At 44.8% G+C, this 19,965-nt stretch overlaps 1 long non-coding RNA gene across 2 annotated transcripts in view; it reads right to left on the reverse strand.

The window, feature by feature from the left end:
- Nucleotides 1-4,100: 4,100 nt before the first annotated feature.
- LOC140917136 (uncharacterized) overlaps nt 4,101-19,965 on the reverse strand; it is a 37,606-nt gene continuing 21,741 nt past the window's right edge. For both annotated transcript variants that reach the window (XR_012160714.1, XR_012160713.1), the window contains exons 2-3: nt 5,335-5,402; nt 4,101-4,162 (exon numbers count right to left, since the gene is read on the reverse strand). This is a non-coding gene — a long non-coding RNA (uncharacterized LOC140917136). The remainder of the gene's footprint in view (nt 4,163-5,334; nt 5,403-19,965) is intronic.

The following is a 19,965-nucleotide window of genomic DNA, read 5'->3' on the forward strand; positions in this document are numbered from 1 at the left end:
CTGCTTAACAAGCAGTCTGGCGAACACTGCACCAGCTGTAGTTTCTGGATGGATTTAAGATGCACATGAAAATAAAATCTCAGGAAACAGTTGATTGCATCCTGATGGGCAGATAGCAGGTTTCCTTCCCATGTTGTTACCAAGAGGATGTTACCACGACAGCGTCAGAGAGTTAAAGAGTCATATGTATGAACAGTAAATAAGGTCAAAAGGGTAGATGTTTTCCCTTAGGTGTCCTGTGTAAATTTACGGTGAGCTAAGCAGGAAAGGTGGCCTTAGGTGAATGGTAATCCAGGCCAAAAGCAGTAAATCGTGGGATTAAAAGTGGGTGGTCAAATCACTCATTTGACATCCGGAAAAAAAAAGATACTTTCTGGTGGATGGCAGGCAGGTCTGCAGGGAACAAAGAAGTCTTTTTCTCTCTCACACACACAGTCTGCTAGGGACTAGACACATCTGTCTCTCCTCTCCTCCCGCCTCGATCCCTCCCTCCCTAGGGATCTTTTTGGGATTCAAGGAATATGTGTGTGTGTGTGTGTGTTTATAGAATAGTTCCATTCAATTAAGACCCAGAGTACAGTAGCTTTATATCAGAGGCAACCTAAAGAGAGAGCTCCGGGGAAGTGAGGGTACCTGGTAATGATAACAACCGTGCACTGGTTGTAAGTGTCATCACCTCTTATTCTTAATCAAAAGGCTTCCAATCCCTTCTCAACACATGTACTCCAAAATGAAGGGACTGCTGGAGAATCATTTGAATGTGGCAGCCCTAGATAATGATGAAATGAATAAAAGGCTCACTGTTTTATTTGGGTGAGGAGGAATTCAGTGCTCCTCTCATGAAAAGGTAGTGGTTTAATGGCACGCAGGGAGAAGGCCTTCTAGTTATCCACATGCTGCTGTCATTGCTACGCTAATAGCTACAATATGGGCTTCCCCAGTCTGGTAGGGTGAAAGGATGCTGTTTCATAAGTCCCTGCACTTGTAGGGCAAAGCCCTCAGAAACAGAGCTGAGCCTGAATAAAGGGCTTTGCTTTGAGGAAAATGCTCTGAAAGACAGGAGGGCTGAGGACAGGAATCTTCAGCCCCAACAAGTGATTCAAAGTGATCAAACCCACATAACCAGTATGGCAGGCGGTGTAAGCATGATATATTGGCACCCATGCCCTCCTCATGCCACCCTGCTCCTTCCCTGGGAGTGGCAACATGGGAAGCCTGTGGTGGGGAGGCCACCACTTAGGGCTGTGCAGTGTCCACTTCTGTGGACCCTTCATAGTGGAGTAGAAGTGAGTGATTTCCATGGTGTGTGGGCCTTACACAGGCATGTAGGAGCATCTTATCTCTAGTGAAGGGGGCACTCACCGCTCTAGCACCTCCTCGTGACTTGGCATGGTGTAGCAGCTCTGTCCCTCTCTGGCACCCCCTCCTGACAGCTGTTCTGGTCCTCCAGTGGTCCACCTCTTCCCATGACTCAACCCTCCGGTCAGGACATGATTTATGTCTACCCATTTTGAGATAACAGTCCAACAAGCTAGAGTCCAAGACCCTGTATTAAGTCTTTGGCTCCAACTCTGGGCCCTCACACCTTTCTCCCTGGGTTTCACTTGTCCTTATACCCATCTCAGGGGCTTCAAGAAACCTACTTCAGTGCCGAGTAGGGTGACCTGAGCCCTCCCATTACACCAGGTTCTAGCCAAAGGTCCCTATAACCAGCAGCCAAGGACTGGGGCTTCATCCAGGTCCTTGCTGCTGTCTTCCTGGGCTTCTTCCTGCTCAGCCTATCTGGCCTTCTCCCCAGCTGCCTCTCTAGGTTCCCTCTTGAGGACTTCAGTAACTCAGCCAGAGGTTATGTACCTATTACAGGAGTGAGTGGGTGAGATTCTGTGGCCTGTGATGTGTAGGAGGTCAGACTAGATGGTCCCTTATGGCCCTAAAGTCTATGAGTAGAGTCTTTGAGTAAATCCTCTCAGGGCTGGGACTCTCAAGGACTTCCCTTAGAAACCCTTAACAAACCCAAATCCAAAGGCACAAACTAAAATCAACTTCCATGTTCCTTGGGCGTGGCTTCATAAACCCCCTTGCTGTTCTTCCACTGAGCACCTCCCAGGGCTCTCTCCCTGGAGGTCCTTATCATGCCCTTTAATCATGAATACCAGTGGTGCCAGCTCCACTCCCAGTGGCTGCTTCATCTCTCTCCTGGTCTCCTAACGGAGACCTCTGAGCTTGTGTGAGAGACACTCTCCACCGCACACTTAGACAACAGCTTACTATTAACACATATCCTTGAATATTTCTTCTCATTCACATTTTGTCTCAGGGCTAAATTTTATTTTGGATCAGAGGTGAAGTCAATCCCAAGTCCTCCAGATTTCTTTCCTTAATAATTATTTGCAGACATGCTCACAGGCCAGTCTTCCTTTCGAGTACCTTAAAAATCACCACGCACAGCATATAATTTTGTAGTGCCAGAAGTTGACAGTGGTAACTCACAGTCCTCATTTCTGGGATGTCAAGAACCTCTGCTTTAATAACTTGACCATGTGTTACCATACTTGTTCCATTCAGTGAACACTGAAGCCATGTCAGACCAAATGAAAAGTAATTAGAGAGTTTAAAAAATGCCTTATGCCACAAGAAGAAATTCAAAATGCAAAGGGGCTATTTCAGTGAATATAAAAGCTGGGGGGATAATTGCCACTTTTCTTCATCTTTTCTGTCAAAACCTGAAATTTTGATGAAGATTTTCACTGGAATTTGGAAGTTTGAGACCAGCTCAGGTGAACACCTGATACAGGAAATGAGTGGGTAAAAAAACCCATTTCCCACATATCTAAGGCAAATCCCAGGCAGAAAACAACCCTTTGTTCAATGCTAGTTAAGGTTCTTACATTCTGCTATTGTAACATTTTCCTCAGATGCTGAAAAGGTATCAAACACACAGTTAAGGTCAAACCCTCCACTTCTGTTTCTCAGGCTTTACCTACATCAACATAAAATTTATCAACCCTTACTTATTACTGTAAAACTTCCACAACACATTGCTAACACCCAAAGCTTCGTAAAGCCACGCAGCCTTGGTCTTTACCACCATACAAAAACAAGGCACGTTAGAAGTTGTTATTTTTTTCAGAAAGCCCAAAAGAAAGTTATATCTTCTAAAAGAAGATATACTTTTAACATAGGTTAACCAACAAATATCAAATCTCCACGAAATCCTCCACATTAAAGCACCTCATACCACAGTTTCTACAGCAGGCAAAATGAAAGAGTTAAAGATTTAAAGGCAAATTACCTGGAATCAATATATGTCCTCACAGTTATGTAGCCATATATGCTACACCCATTGCTGGCTTAACTCCACTGCCTTCAATTTGACCCACTATGTCCATGAGTGTCATCATATATACAAAGCTACAGAAGGACCAGATTATCATCAATGAACCATGCGTCTACTCATTGAACATGACAAGGTTTGGGACGAAGTGGCCAGTGGTGATGTAAAAATCCAAGGACATTATGAGGAGAATTCACTTGTATGGTGACCCTGGTTTAAATGAATACCTAATAAAAGAACAGATTAGTTAGAAGAATGAACTTGCTTGGAAAATGCAATACATAAAGCTTAACTGGACAGAAGAACAGATCAGATGAAGTGAGCTGTAGCTCACGAAAGCCTATGCTCAAATAAATTTGTTAGTCTCCAAGGTGCCACAAGTACTCCTTTTCTTTTTACTCTTTTTCCTGTTCACCAAACCAAAATATATTGCAAGGCAGAGTCTCTTTCCCAATGAGCCATAATTAATAATAAATAATAATAATTAATAAGGGATCATCACACATTTGGGGGAATCAGAATCTATTTAAGAAATCTATCCATGGAGGAAAGAACCTGAGCAGTGGCCAAAAAATAGGGGAACAAAATTATGAACCCAGTTACAATTTATTTCCTTATCTCAAGCTGGGTGAATCATCTATCCCTTATCACTCTTGCTACCTGAACTGACTTCCCTGGAGGCAATCCTTCCAGTCTATGACTGACAAGAGGTGCTGCTTAGCTGACAGGATACCTTTCATCTGTTTTTCCTCTTCTTCCTGTTGTCTTTGCTCTCTTCTTTTTCACCATTCCATCTGGTGCACCTTGATGAGTTGGGAGGTACTCCACCTGTAAGTTAGCAAGCACAATGAGCCTCATTCTTGATTGCTCTGTATCTTGTGCAGTCATTTACAGCAGATCAGAACTGTAGCATTTTTTTACCCACTTTGCAGCGGTGTAAATGACTGCACAAGACAGAGAGCAATGGAGAATCAGACCCTGTCTACACCCAAATTGAAACCTGTGCAAATCCCTGTATGGACCCTCTTACTTTGTTTTGAGTAACTTACTTTGGTTCATCTTACACCTGTTCCTAATCAATTTAATCTAAATCAGAATAAGCCTGATTTAAGACAAAATAAGTGTCCACACAGACTTTTGCACCAATTTAATTAAACCAGTTTAAGATAAGGTGTTAAGTTCAACCATTACAATTCTGCATGTAAAACAGCCCAAACTGTAGGCACAGGAGAGAATCCTGGAGTCCCAGATTCTCAAAGGTATTTAGGCCCCTATCTGCCAAAATCTGGCCCTCAGTAAACTCAAATACTGCAGGCCTTGGGTTCACTAGGAAAAAAGGTGGAACTAACATGTAGTAACTAACATCCTACTGAGGACAAGGCAGTTGTAGGTTTAGATAGAATTTGCATCAGCCTTCTAACCTTTTTCCTAGTGTGGATATGCTCACAGACTCAAAGGGTAGGTGCTACAGTGTAAGCCCAGGGTTAGTAGAACTCGAGTTAGCAGACCCTAAGTCTTGAGCACCTTTTTTAACCTAGGTTTCAAGCACCTAAGGTTATTTGTAACCCCAGATTCAGAGTTGCTGAACCCTGGATCCCACCTTGGAGTGCCAGAGTCTGTACTGTATTATATGGATCTGAGTCCAAGCACCCTTATCCAGACTTCCTAGTCCCCTCCCAAAATGTGGCCACTCTAGCCCTTTGTGGTGCAATGTGGTAAAATGTAACTGTCCAGAAGACAAAGAGCAGTCGGTCCATGGGATTGTGGGATACTTTAGGCAGACTCCTAAAGCAGAAGTCCCATGGGGCTGCATCTACATTGCAAAGCAGTAGGGCTTGAACCTTGGATCCCGGCTTGAGTCAAGCTTGGACTCTTCATCCCCAGGGGGTCCTGGTCCCTAGGTCTGAGCCCTGGCTTAGCAGATTCATGTGTAGATAGAAGGGGGCTTAGGCTGGAGCCTGAGTGTGAAATCTGCACCTAACATTGCAGTATAGACGTACCTAATGAGACTAGACAACAGACAAGAACAGGATGTGGTCCACAGTCTGTCAAGCACTCTGACATCCTTCTGCATGAAAGCATAGATAAGAATTATTGCTCTTGGTTAAGGAGCACTCTAATTAAGTGTAAATTGCTTTATCTGTACATTATTGAGCAGACTGCTTACCTGTGGCTTACAAAGTGCCCTATTTAATTATGTTGCTTTACCTAAGAGTTAATGAGTAACTCATTTAACTGCAGCTTCCTTACATGTGAGTTAATAAGAGCCTTGTTGCATTTAGTGCTAACCAAGCTGACTGCAGTGCACTGGGCCCACGCAGATTTCAGTAGCCATGGCTTGGTGGGGATGGAAAAAGAGAACTTTGGGCCTCTGAGCAATCTGAGGCTTTAATATAATTCCCTCATGATCTCTTTCCTGTAGACTTCTTTATGCTCCCTTTTCCCAACTCAGATGTTCCAGATATTTGGCTATTTTACTCCCACCTGCAATGAACTAGTATACAAGCATGACCAGACCAATCACCATAGAAATTACTGGCATGCCTAAATTTGGGAGAAAAAGGAAACCCCAGGTGATAAGCAAATTAGGCCTCACCACAACTTTCAGAGAAGAGCTTAACTTGCTGCTGTTTTCAAATAGCCCTGATCCTGCTTTACCGGGCAACACTGATTTGGAGAAAGACTTGACAGGAGAGTGCCAGGAGTTTTTATAAAAAGCATCTTTTTGCTCCATTTTGAGAAAGCATTTCACAGGCAATCTGTCACTTGAGCTGAAAGTCACCTTCATGTTAATATTACTGATTGATCTGTAAAAATATGCACTAACTCATTGCTTCTGACTCATGTACATTAAAAGCATTTATCAAACTTATCAGTGAACAATCGAATTATGATAGGTGTTGATTCCTTCAGCATGGCAGCAGAGTTACAAATATAGTGCTCAGTATTATGCCTGGTCTTGAACCAGTATAACTATGTTAGTTAGGGGTGTGACTTTTTTTATAGTGAAATAGTTTTGCTTAGTGTGGATGCAGTTATACTTGTATATAGGTGCTTTGTATCAGTATAGCTTATTTCCCTTCCCACACAAGAATAGACTGTACTGATATTAGTATGGTTGTACTCCTTTAACGATCCTGGTCAGGGCCGGCTCCAGGCACCAGCGAAGGAAGCAGGTGCCTGGGGCGGCCAATAGAAAAAGGCAGCACTCTGCCCGTGATTGGGGCAGCACGTCGGCGTCTTTGGCGGCAATTCGGCGGCGGGTGCTTCACTCCCTCTCTCCTTCCTCGGCGGCAGGCTCTGCTTCTTTTTTTTTCTTTGCCGCTTGGGGTGGCAAAAAAGCTGGAGCCGGCCCTGATCCTGGTAGAGTTTTTGTGTGTAGACAAGCACTCAATCTTGCTGATAGATAAAGCTAAAGGGGGTAAGCAACAATGGTGAAGACGTCCAGAAAGGTTTGTCTACTGACAGTCAAAAACTCTAGTGAAGATTTTCAGAAGTGTGTCCCCTACAATTGCGGTTCTCAAAGCTGGTCCACCGCTTGTTCAGGGAAAGCCCCGGCGGCCCGGGCTGGTTTATTTACCTGCCGCATCCGCAGGTTCGGCCCATTGCGGCTCCCACTGGCTGGGGTTCGCTGCTCCAGGCCAGTAGGGGCTGCGGGAAGGGCGGTCAGCACATCCCTCGGCCTGCGCTGCTTCCCGCAGCCCCCATTGCCCTGGAGTGGCGAACCGCGGCCAGTGGGAGTCGCAATCGGCTGAACCTGCGGATGCGGCAAGTAAACAAACCAGCCTGGCCCGCCAGGGGCTTTCCCTGAACAAGTGGCGGACCAGCTTTGAGAACCACTGCCCTACAACATTACCTTGCCTTGCCTCACTTTCTGACCTTCCAATTGCAATCATCAACCTTTGATCCGATACGGACTGGATGGAGATTCCCTTTGAAGCCCCTCAACACCACAGTGGCAGGAGGAGTTCACTGTCAGTGATACAAAGTACTCTCTCCACCCAGCAATGCAGAATGCTGTCTCCATACTGTTCCAAGCCCGAGGTCAGCAAGCGATTTGGAGAGGCAACCAAACCCCCATCTCCTGCATGGAAGACTAGCTGACTCGGCTGAAGCTCTAGTTTTGGAATAGTTCTGAAGATTTGGTGAAAAGCAGCGAGCAGGGCTACACAGCACATGCACCTGTGATTGGTTTCAGAGTAACAGCCGTGTTAGTCTGTATTTGCAAAAAGAAAAGGAGGACTTGTGGCACCTTAGAGACTAAGGTGTATCAGCACCACATCCTGCAGCCCTTGCACAAGCAAAAGGCTCAGTGGAGCTAACAGAGCTGAGTCATGTGGCCTTCCCCCATTTACTCCAATGGGGTGTTAATGCTCCAGCTCAGTGACAACAACTTAAATGGTAATGTTAACTCTTTAATTGCTGATCATTTTAGCAGAAATATCTAGCTATCCTAGGTTGTGGGCAGAGCTCAATAAGGGGTCCCACTCAGTCCTGGAGGGCAAGTTAGGATCTGTCCTGCAGTGAAACATCATTCAGGTCTTCTAGATGTAATTGCCTAAGACCTGTTCCTGGTTGTAAATTTTTTCACTATTTAAGTGGGTGGTGAAAAAATCTTCCTGGAAAAGGCCTTGTGTTTTCCATTCTAGCGGGGCACAACTGACATACAGGGTAAGCTCCAGGCCTTGGACTGCAGTGAACAGAGAACGTACTGCACCTGAGTCAGTGTAGTTTAGTCATAGTCTGTCCTAAGCATCCACTACTGTTTTTAACAATGTGACAGTACTTGATTGATACCTGAGAAACGAGGGGGGATAAAATCAGCCCTGGAGCAAGCGGGCTTCACTGGCGTCAAGAGTTGAGTCTGTTTACACTAGGGCTATATTTGACTCAAAGAATCAAATCCCATGAAATGCCTTAAAAAAAACCAACCCAAAACCAACAGCCCGCTCAGCAGGTGGCGCTATCATAACGGTGTCACGTTGAATTGATGGTGACTGCCTAAAGATCATGGTATTTTGTCTGCTCAAGCGCTTTGCTACAATCTGATGATAATCTCCAACCTGACTGTAGGTTTCAGAAAGGCTGGTGGTAAAATTTCCTGTCACAATTGTCAAAAAAAAGTTGTTTTTGCGAGGCTATCGTGGACCTCCTATGTTGGCCAAATGTACTTTCAAACTTCTCTCGCTCTCTCTCGTCTGTTAGTGCCTGTATATGACTTAATCTGCTACCTTTTTGTTTTCTTTCTGCTTAAGTGAAAACCAAGAATGCTGATGTGTTATCAGAACACACCTGTGCATCTGTTGCATAGCAGCTGAGCCTTAGGAAATCCCGGCCTCACAGCACTGGCTGTGGAATCTGAAGCTCAAACAGGCTTCCAAAGAATCTTAAAGACGGAAAACAAAACATGCCCAAGTTCCACTGATCAGAAGTTCTCTAATGGCTCTCAGAGGCCCAAAGTAGAATTAAGCCAGCAAAACTGTACAGCAATTTTTTTTTTTAAATCCACCGCAAGGTGCACATTTAAATTCAGCGAGGTCTGCCATCTATACAGCACTTTTCCTGCTAGTTGTGGGAGAAATGCCTAAAATCCCCCAGGTTTCTGAACCAGAGAGATTGATGCATTTAGCCATTACTATTAATTATTATTATTGATTTATATTACCATAGCACCAAGGAGCCCTAGTCATGGAGCAGGACCCCATTGTGATAGGCGCTGTGAACTCACCTAACAATAAGATGGTCCCTGTCCCAGAGAAATTACAAGCTAAGTGTAAGACAAGAGCCGGACTCAAACAGCTGAGGGTGTATGCCTTTGGAACTGTGCCAGAGAGTACATGACCTCAAATTTTCCCCACTAAATGCGTGGCCCTTCTTGCTCTCAGTTGTCGAATACCCTATCTCACAGCACCCTGATTCCTCTTCTAGAGTCAACGTCTGTAGCAGTGGCTGGAACGCTGGATGTGCGGCATTCTGCCGTGTTTTAGACGTTTGCTACATCAGCTGCTGCAGGGGAAATACAGAGCACTGAAGCTAGGTGTTGGCAGATTAAAAGCCTCTTTTTATTCCCCTCCAGCTACTGCTGAATGGGTTAGTCTTGCTGATGAAATATGTTTGCCATAGTTGTTAATTACACTTTGGGGCAATATATTTTTTTATGACCACTATAGTAGCATCTCACTGGTGCGCGTTCTCCTAGTCTGCACATCCTCTAATTTGTTCACCACAGTGGTCTCCTTTCTATAATTCTCGTGGGACTTGGGCTTTTGGAGCAGTAGGGTTGGGATTTCAGTCCTGCTGCCAGTGGCCAGTTGAGTGGGCATGGTATGTCGCATAGTGTGGGCATGGTATGTCGCATTTCATCGCATAAACTAGAAGGTTTATGTGAGTATGGCTTTGTTAAAATACAGTGGGGAAAGAGAAGGCTCCATATCCCCGGGGATGTCATTAAAATGTCATTGTTAGGGATAAGAAATTTATATGGCAGGGAAAGCGGGTAATAGAGGAGCGAGAGGAAGGATGGCACTGGACTCAGAAGCTCTGGGTTAAATTCCCAGCTCTGCTTTCTGTGTGACCTTGTGCACATTACTTAATCTCTGTGCCACAGCTCCTTACCCATAAAATAATGCTTTCCTTTTTTCCAACCTTTATCTCTCTTGTCTATTTAGATTGTAAACTCTTTGAAGAGACCACAATTGCTATGGTATTATACAGCACCTAGCACAACAGGGTTACAATGTCAGTTGGGGACGGTTGGCAATATGTAATATATTAAGAGAATATGATATAGCTGTCTAAATTCCTTTCCCTGCCCTTTCTGTCAGAGAGCACTGGTGCTGTGCATTTGAAGATTTTTCAGTCTTTTGTGTCTTTATTTTGCACTCAGACTTAGAACTTACCATGTGAAAATGCCCCGGCTAATGAATTTTAGGATGTGATATGGTCCCTTTTGCATCTCTGTATCATTAACTGGGGGGAAAGGGGCGTGGGGCAGCACCCTTGTGTAACTAAAAAATCTCTCCGCAGGATTTGTTTAGCGTGAGAGAAAGATTAGTAATTTTTAGTGATTAGCAATTTTCTCCCTCAGGTGGTATTTCAGCATTCCAGTAGTGCTCACATACACAACTGACCTGCCAAATGGGAGGAAATGGTTGAGACAGAAAACACTGCACACTAGAGAAAACTCTGGCAGTCTTTTTAAAAAATAAATATTATTATTTCTAGCCAACTGGTCTAAATCAACCTGACAAATAAAAACTTTAATTTCCAATCATTTTGTCCATGTATAAAATCCATACTAAAGCTTTTCGGTGCTCACCCTGGTGACATGATCAACTTAGGAAAAAAAACCCCTCCCACACACACTTTATGCCCCCTCACTTCCCCTGTATTATATATAAATGAGCAGAGATGAAAGAAATCCCTGAGTTTTGCCCATTTGTTTTTCATGACATGCTGTGGAGATTGTACCGTGGTATCTAGCAGAACTGGTTTTATCTGTCCCCATTGTGCAACTAAAAATGATTATTTTTAATGTGGGTTAGAAGGAAGCACATTTTCCCCCTCTCTCCCTTTTCCAATTGATTCTGCTGCAGGAGGAAGCTTCCTTTATTTTATGAGGGATGAACACGGGGCCAGATTCGTCATGGGTTTAGTGCCATTGAAATTGGTGGAGCTGCACCAGGGATGAATGTGACTCACGTTCTGTTATTTTTTCTTTAAACTGCTGCTCCGCAGCAAAACCTCAGTCATTGCACAGGTTAGACTAGAGAGTTAGCCACCTGTGTGGCCTCAGTGTTTCCTTGTCTGACTCATCCTCTGACTCATATAAAGAAATCTAAGACAAGGAGAGCATGACTGCCTAGTTCGATGGCAATCACACACTTTGCCCACCACAGAGCCATGTGGCTAACCTTTCCAGGAGCCAGCAACATGGCTTAAAACATCCTGTTTAAGGCTACCTCTAGAACACGAACAAGAATATCCACTATCTATCAATCTATACATAGTGAATTTAGTGTGGGGAAAGGTGCTGGACTGGAAATTGAGTCCTATATTTATCTACAGAATAGGCAGAAGCAGAGGAAGCTGTTCCAGCCTCATTAGTGTGACTCTATATAGGTCCACCTCTAGGAATGAGGAGGTAGATTGGTGCCCAGACAGCTTCATGCCACTACCCTGCTGTAGTGGTGATTTGTGATGTGGAGACCTCTTTTTGACAAAGTGGCCTGAGATCCACTAACCCATTTTACAGAGGCCACTAAACAGCTACTGACTCGGGGCCCCTAAGATTAGTATGTGGAGAGATCTAACCACACGAGGATCTGCCCTTGATGATGCAATAGGAGTTTTGGGAGTGAGACAGACTTCGGTGCACTGTCCCCATCCTTTCCCCGAACCTCTATGAAGGGGAGTTCCATGGGCCTGGGATCCTACGAAAACGGTCATGCTGACAGCAGGCAGTTAGGGGCCTGAGGCACGTGCATCATCTTCTTAACCCAAGCCCGACAGTGAACATGTAGCCTGAAGCTGCATTGACTATGCTGAAGCCCCTTCAATTGCTTCGCAGGTTCAGGGGCAGCCATCTACAGCAGAGTGGATGCACTGTAACCACCCTACCCAGTAGGTGGGGAGAAGGGGAACACAGGGCCAGTACAGAGGCACAGAAGCCTCTGTTTTTCCTTGGGGAAGTGGTGGCAGGCTGAGGAGGCAAAGCTGTCCACTGACAGAATGCTATGAGTCCATCTCCAGGAAGGAAACCTTGCCAAGCTTTTCTCCAGCCCCCAACTCACAGAGTTGAAGGCGGTGATCGAGCTCTGGGGCTGGATATGAACTGGAGGCCAAGAAGGGAAAAGCTTGTTCCATGACAATCAGGGACAAATTCAAACCAGTGACCTGGAGTGGAGGATGAAGGGCTCTGTACCCCTTCAGCCTCCATATCCCCCACATCTTCATCCTTCCATTCCCGCTCCCTGGAGCCATCAGGGGCCTTACTCACAATTAGCCTTGGAAAAATGGGTTTTTTTAAATAACAGAAATCAGACCCATTCTCCCACGACAAGTTCATTAGTACTTTGATAATAAATACCCCTCGGCATTAGGATTGCATGCATGGAGGCCAGGCCACTTGACATTCAGCTTGTGTCCTGAACCTTCTGCCTGCGCTGGATCTTCATACATATAGACTACCTGAGGGATGGACTCAAATGCGACCCAGCAACTGCAGAACCTTTCCCCCTTTTTCTTTTTTCCTGTTAAGTAAAACACATGCTGGTCAAAAAGTAAAAGATGTTTTCTTCTGTGTCTCTGACAATTTTTTATTTTCTGAAATTTTCCTTGTTGTTCGGTTTGATTCATAGGCCTCAGGAGCGCCCTCACTTCTTACCAAATGAAGACACATGAAAGGTGTGCTGTAAATAGTTTGTATCTGTTGCGACTTGTTTTTCTACATACTCAGGGTGACCAGATAGCAAGTGTGAAAAACTGGGATGGGGGATAATAGGTGCTTATATAAGACTAAGCCCCAAATATCAGGACTGTCCCTATAAAATCGGGACATCTGGTCACCCTATTTTCCTGCACCCTTGGAGAATGGAGAAATGACAAATGCACAGGCAGCTTCCATTTTGTGTTTGGTCAGCAGCCTAGTGCACAGAAGATACACACCATCAGGTAGTCTTCCTCTCTCCTAGAGACCTATTTTGTTCTCTTACTACAAGTGATCCTGCACACTCCATTCCCCTCTTACCACTTCTCCTTTGACCTTCGCTCGCATCTCCCTCCCCAGCAGCTTGGACCTATTGGCACAGGTAAGGGGGATTCTCATTTCCCAGTCTGGGGAAATAGCAACCCATTGGTCCAGTCTCCCTGGTTACATAGCAACCATCACTTAGTAAAGGCTTTTGGTTACTACCACATTCAGAGCCATAACCCAGACAGAGTTAACAGCAAAAGGGTCAACAGCTGCAGATCTCTCCTACTGACAAACACATTTCTTAGTTTTGCCTATTCTTTGGTTATTCTCTTCCTATCAGGCATCTCCACTCAGAGGGCCATATTTTCACCTGGTGTAAATCAGCAGAGCTCTGTTCACTTCAGGGGAGTTACACTAATTTACACAAGTTGAAGATCTGACCCAGAGGCTTAAGCAACAGGCCAGCTGTGCTTATCTACCTCAGTCATCGCTACAATGCTGATCAGGGGCTAGGTGACTCGGCTGTCTCTTGAGCTTCACCTAAGGCTCACTCCTTATGCTTTTTTATGTTTGCCTCCCCTCATGCACAGTAGGCATTGCAAACCACTGGATGAGGTCCTGTGGTCTAATCGATAGAGCAGAGGACTAGGAATGAGGACTGCAGTGTATTTGACATAATCATTAATGATCTGGAAGACAGAATACAGTACAGGAAGCACTGCTCTGCTTTGGGGCTCGCTCTTTAGCATAATTTCTGCCCCCAGTACATCTGTGCAGCTCCATGAATGTCAGTAGGAGAGCTAGTTCAAAAATGGTTATTTTCCCCCAGTCAATTTAGATGAAAATTAATTTTCTTCATTTGCATCAAAAATGTCAGTGGGAAAATCAGCCTTTTTGTTGAAAAAACCCCCATACTGGAAAATTTATGCTTTTTGACCACCAATGTCTGTAAATATTCATCTGAAACCCAAATATTTTCAGCCAAAAATTGAAAAGTATTTGATTTCTGATATGCCAATGAAAAACAGGAGGAGATTTTCCTGAGGAAAGCTAGACACTTTTGCCCAAAACTTTAGTTTAGTCCAAAACCCAATTTTCCATCCAAAAGAAGAGTGGATGGAAAAGTTCCGGCGAGCCCCTCAGCATTAGGATTGCATGCATGGAGGCCAGGCCACTTGACATTCAGCTTGTGTCCTGAACCTTCTGCCTGCGCTGGATCTTCATACATATAGACTACCTGAGGGATGGACTCAAATGCGATTATACTTTTCTACACCCTATCCCTGGCTGTAATAGGTACCTGCAGCTACATAATCTATTTGGCAACCAGGATTACCCAGGAGCAACTTGTCTTCTACCATTGCTCTGCTGGCCCATACGTGTGTTAATGAGTCCGAGGGGGCTTTGTGGCACCAGTGTGGCGCTGCTATCACAATGGAAGGGAATGTCACACATAAGCGATACCACTTCGAGCATTAGGCAGATTACCCAGCAAACCTCCCCTTCTTTGTGTGGTACCTATACCCCCAGCGAAACTGGCATGCCACCTTGTGATTGGGCACGATGCCATCAAAGCACATGGATATATGAGCATAAGCAGCCAGGAGGCCATGTAAGAACATCCAATACATTTGTTAAGGGCAGGATTCCAAGTCATGAACATTAAGCTGCCTGAGTCTATTTTGGGCTTTCATTACTCATAGTTAAGGGGATATGCCAGCCCTCCTCGACCTCCAAACTAGATTAATTACGATTCTGTTGAATGAAATTGGTATTTTCTCAATGAGGTGAAGATTTAGTGGCACTTTTAAAAAAAAAAATAGAATCTCTGCAGTATTTTAGGTGTCCATGGAAAGAAGTCGAAAAATGATTCCGCAGGGGAGTTCAATTTCTATGAAATAGATAGAAAGACGATATGTGACTAATATTGGGGTTTGCAGGGAGTATCTTTTTCTTGCAGGATTGTCAGTCCAGACATCTTATTTCTAAGTTTAAAAAATTCCACCAGGGTAGAATCTTTGATACAGTCCTGTTTTTCCACCATTTTATTTCCATTAAAAGTTGATGTGAACAGTATAAACGGATGGGCCTGATTCTAAGTTCCCATATTCTTTTTTTACACTATTGTAACTCCACTGGCTTTAAAAGAGTTCCTTTTCATTTACATCTGTCTGAGTGAGAAGATAACCTGCCACTGTAGCTGTGTAATTTACTGTAAATTCAAGTGTTTTGGAGGCAGGGAAAAATGTTCTATTTAGTAATAAGAATATTTTTCTCTTCCATAGCACCTTTCCCCCAAGGATCTCTGATCCTTCAACTATTACCTATGTATTACAATACCCCCATTATTGTTTGCCATGTTGTAGCCATGTTGGTCCCAGGATGTTGGAGAGACAAGGTGGGTGAGATAATATCTTTGATAAGACCAACTTCTGCTGGTAAGAGAGACATTGTCTCTCTAACACCTCCATTAGGTAAGTATTTTTAAATCCATGTTATAGACAGATAAACTGAGGTGCAGAGGAGTTAAGGAATTTGCTCAAAGTTATGCAGTGAGCCCTTGGCAGAGCCAGAAATAGTATCCTTACCCCAGACACTAGCACGAGGAAATACTCACTTCCAGTGACTATTCCATGATAACTAGGGAACTGTCCAAAAGTATATTTGAAAAAGAAATATAAAATAGCTCAATGGAAGCCTGCATTAAATATAGGGTAGATACTGTTTCACAAGTGTTTGTTTTGCAAACACAACCATATTCAAATGAGAATGTGTCCCAACTTGCAGTGTGAAGTCACCGTAGACTACTCACATATAGAGTTCCATTTGGCTTTTGACAGGCAATAAGTCCTCACATGATTGTTTGGTTTGGTTTAATGAGGGACACCTCTGTTTGACAGCTGGAAAGTAAAATATCAGAGGCCTTGAATCAGCTTACCAGTAAGAATAATGCCTTACCAATCAAATCTCAGAATATTCTTCATTTGGAAAATAGCTTTTCATTCGTAAAAACAACAGTGAAAAAAAAATCCCTGAAATTCGAAGACTAGATAATATCAAGTTGACTAATAGAATATTGACTCCTGCAGTATCTGTTACACTTCAGGGCAACTGCACCTGTATTTCAGCTCAGTGGTTCAGCAAGGGCACCCACTCTCAGGCTTCCAGCTCCCCAGGCTGCTGCCTTTCTTGAGTGGAGACCTGCATCTCACTCCCTTCTGATTGAAGTACCTCCAAGCTGCACAGTTCCCTGCCTTCACTGCATTATTCCCAGCAGAGACAGGCTGCCCAAGCAGGCCTGCTTGCTTGCTCTTCAGGAATGGTTCAGAGCCTGATTGCCCACGGTTATAGTTACCATGCAATTCTTTTATGCAAGGCTATTTTATTCTTAAGATAAAAGCATTACAGAGAAAACACATTAAAAACAATAAAAGAACCAGAGATCACCCCAACCCTCATGTAGGGCGCTGGAAGGAGCAGGCCTTCAACACCCAACCCAAAGGGATTCCTTGTGGTTTCAAGTTCATTGCAGCTTCAGCTCAGAACAAGCATCCAGTCTTATGGGGCCTCTGTTGGCTCTGTTCTTCCAACCCTTCCCTAAGAATTGGGGCCTTCTGCAAACCATGAGGTATTAATACCTTGGACCTGAGCCTGTGTAAAATCAGGCTATTTATCCAAAACTCCTTTCTTTGTCTGTTGGTCCCTGGAGAATCCAGCTGGAACTAGCATGGGCAGTGCGTGAACCCCCTGTTCGCAAAGGCTAGCCTCTAGCCCCACCCCTTCCTCCCAAGGCCCCGCCCTCCCCCTCCCCTTCCGCACCCCTTACCCCATTGGAGCCCCGAGTCCTCCACGGTGCCCGGAGGAGCCCAGCTCCAGCTGCCCCAAGTCTTGGCCCACTGGCCACCATGAATCTTGGCCCACCAGCCAGCCCAGGCTGCTGGCCAACCCGCCCTGAGTCCCGGCCTGCTGGCCAGCCAGCCCAAGCACTAGCCGGCCTGAGCACCGACCCACCAGCTACCCTGAGCTGCTGGCCGGACCACCCTAGCCTCAGCCCCAGCCCCCACCAGCTTCAGGGGAGAGGCTGAGGGAGAGCGGGAAGACGAGCAGTGTGGACAGGGCCACGGGGGAAGGGGGGTATGCAGGAGTGGGGCCTCAAGGCAGAGCGTGGGCAGGGCCATGCCTGGCTGTTTGGGGAGGCATAGCCTTTCCTGGCCTATGGATACCCCATGCCCATGGGAGCTAGTACATGCTAGTACACACTCCTGGAGGGTGGCTTCACAGGGCTGATAACAGAGGAAGGACATTACCAACCTCCACCTACTAGAGGAGTAACATAAAATGCCACAACAGACAACTGCATTTTTAAAAATACAATGGACCCCAAAGGTATTAAACCCAATTCAATAAGGTTTAACTTAATTCAGTAAAATTTGTCTTAATTCCATAAAGTTTGTCCAGGATATTGTCAGTCTGTCACAATATCAACATCCCCTTCTCTGGCCTTGACAAATCTCATCTTGCCTTGCTCATATCTGTCCCAAATGCTGCTTCAAAGATCCCTAGCTTGTTGTTTGACCATGTTACACTTTTCTTTGCACTTCTTCACAGACTCCCTCTTCTCCATCCCATCAAACAGAAACTACCTGGCTTTATTTTCAAGGCCCTTCACAGTCTATCCCCATGCAACCCATCATCTCTCAGAGGCTATCGTGATTTTGCCTCCTGCCTCTGATTCGCCAGTGATGCCAGCCTTCATCGCCCACTTGTTAAACTTTCAAACAAGCACATTGGTGCTTTCTCCCATGCTGCCACTGGTGCATGGCAGGAGCTCCCTGTAAATACTGTGACAAAGTTCCTCCTCTACCTTGGTGGGTCTAGTGCTTATTGGCGGATTTGCTCGCCTCGGAGATTCACGGCAGCCCTCAGTTTGGCTGTTTTTGTGAACCCACAGTCCAGGTCAACTTCTCCAGTGTCTGACCAGGAATTGGGATGTTTGGGGGGAACCTGGGCCCTCCCTCTACTCCGGGTTTCAGCCCAGGGCCCTGTGGAATGCAGCTGTCTAGAGTGCCTCCTGGAACAGCTGTGCGACAGCTACAACTCCCTGGGCTACTTCCCCATGGCCTCCTCCCAACACTTTCTTTATCCTCACCATAGGACCTTCCTCCTGGTGTCTGATAATGCTTGTACTCCTCAGTCCTCCAACAGTATGTGTTCTCACTCTCAGCTCCTAGCGTCTCTTGCTCCCAGCTCCTCACACACACACTACAAACTGAAGTGAGCTCCTTTTTAAACCCAGGTGCCCTGATTAGCCTGCCATAACTGATTCTGGCAGCTTGATTGGCTGCAGGTGTTCTAATCAGCCTGTCTGTCTTAATTGTTTCCAGAAGGTTCCTGATTGTTCTGGAAACTTCCCTGTTACCTTACCCAGGGAAAAGGGACCTATTTAGCCTGGGGCTAATATATCTGCCTTCTATCGCTCTCCTGCAGCCATCTGGCCCAACTCTGTCACATAACCTACAGAGACTCCTCATTGTCCTCCTTCAGATCCCCCCTTAAAACTCTTCTTTGCCGTGATGCACAATGCAAATAAATAATAAACAAGTAAGTTTAAAAACGGACATTTTGCAAGAACCCTGACTGGCAGAAACATAGGCCCCAATTCTTCTCTCGGTTATCCTTGTGTATGTAAATCAGGAGTCAATCTGCTGAAGTCACACTTACACCTTTGTCAAACAAGCATTACTGATGCTGGAATCAGACTCCTAGAGCACCACTGACAAACTATGGGCATGATCCTGAAAGGAGCTTCCACAGAAGAAGCAAAACATGAAATGATCATCAAGGGACTTGCTGGGCATTAGCTGATGCTCACATAAACAAGGGCTCTAGATGGGTCAGTATAAACCTACTGCCCATTACTACAGTTCTGCCTGCAAAGAGTGCAGAACTTTCACAAGGTTTTCCATACAAGTAACGATATGTCCACATCTCTCACTAAGGCAGGTTGGATTTGGAGCTTTGCAGCTCTAGTCTGTGTTAAAGAGAGGGTTTAGGAGAGCTGGCTGAACATGAAAGAAACCCTGATTCACAAATATTTTTGTGCAAGAACACTAAATTCAGTTTGCCATGATTGTAAGGTCCTATTATTAGTGTGTGAGTATCTGGACAGCCACTTGATATAATTGACGAAGTCTAAGAATCATGAAAGCTTCATGAATTTCAGCACAAATAATTATTCCCTCCACAAAAACGCTAGAGAGCCTGTTATGCCTCCGTTGCTGGCTTGAAAGGTTTTAGTCAGGGAGCAGAAACAATACTTATTACACGTAGCAAAGAGAAGAAATGAATGGTAGCATGAGATGAACATAGTTTGTTCATTCGGGATGGTGAACACTCAGCTTAGTATTGATGCATGTACAGGATAAAGGGCCAAACTTATAACAAATATTCTTCTCAACATATCAGTTGCTCAGAGCTAGTAGTTCATTTTAACCTGACTTGGTGAGAGATGTGGCCATACCATTACTTGTATGGAAGTCCTCATGAGACTTCTACACTCTTTATAGGCAGACATGTACTAATGGATGGTAGTTTCATTTTGACCCATCTGGTACTGTGCCCTTGTTTATGTGAGCATCTGCTAGTGCCCAGCAAGTCCCTTGATAAGCATTTCTATAGCTCGTCATGTTTTGCCTCTTTACCTTTTCAATTTCAGGTGCTGCACTTGAGAGTCTATTCTCCCCTCATCATCTCCCCTGACATTATTTGGAGCTGTGTCCATGCTCAGAGCTTAGAATAATCCAGATCCCCTATCTGTATTGGCCACTGCTTTGGGCACCTTCACTTTTGCAGAATTGTGGAAATAAGACTCTCTCTTGATACTACCATGAACCAAAACATATGGCACATTTAACTCGTTCCATTTGAAATTTGATTT

The sequence above is a fragment of the Lepidochelys kempii genome, chromosome 9 (genome assembly GCF_965140285.1).
Source record: "Lepidochelys kempii isolate rLepKem1 chromosome 9, rLepKem1.hap1, whole genome shotgun sequence".
In the NCBI taxonomy this organism is placed as follows: domain Eukaryota; kingdom Metazoa; phylum Chordata; order Testudines; family Cheloniidae; genus Lepidochelys; species Lepidochelys kempii.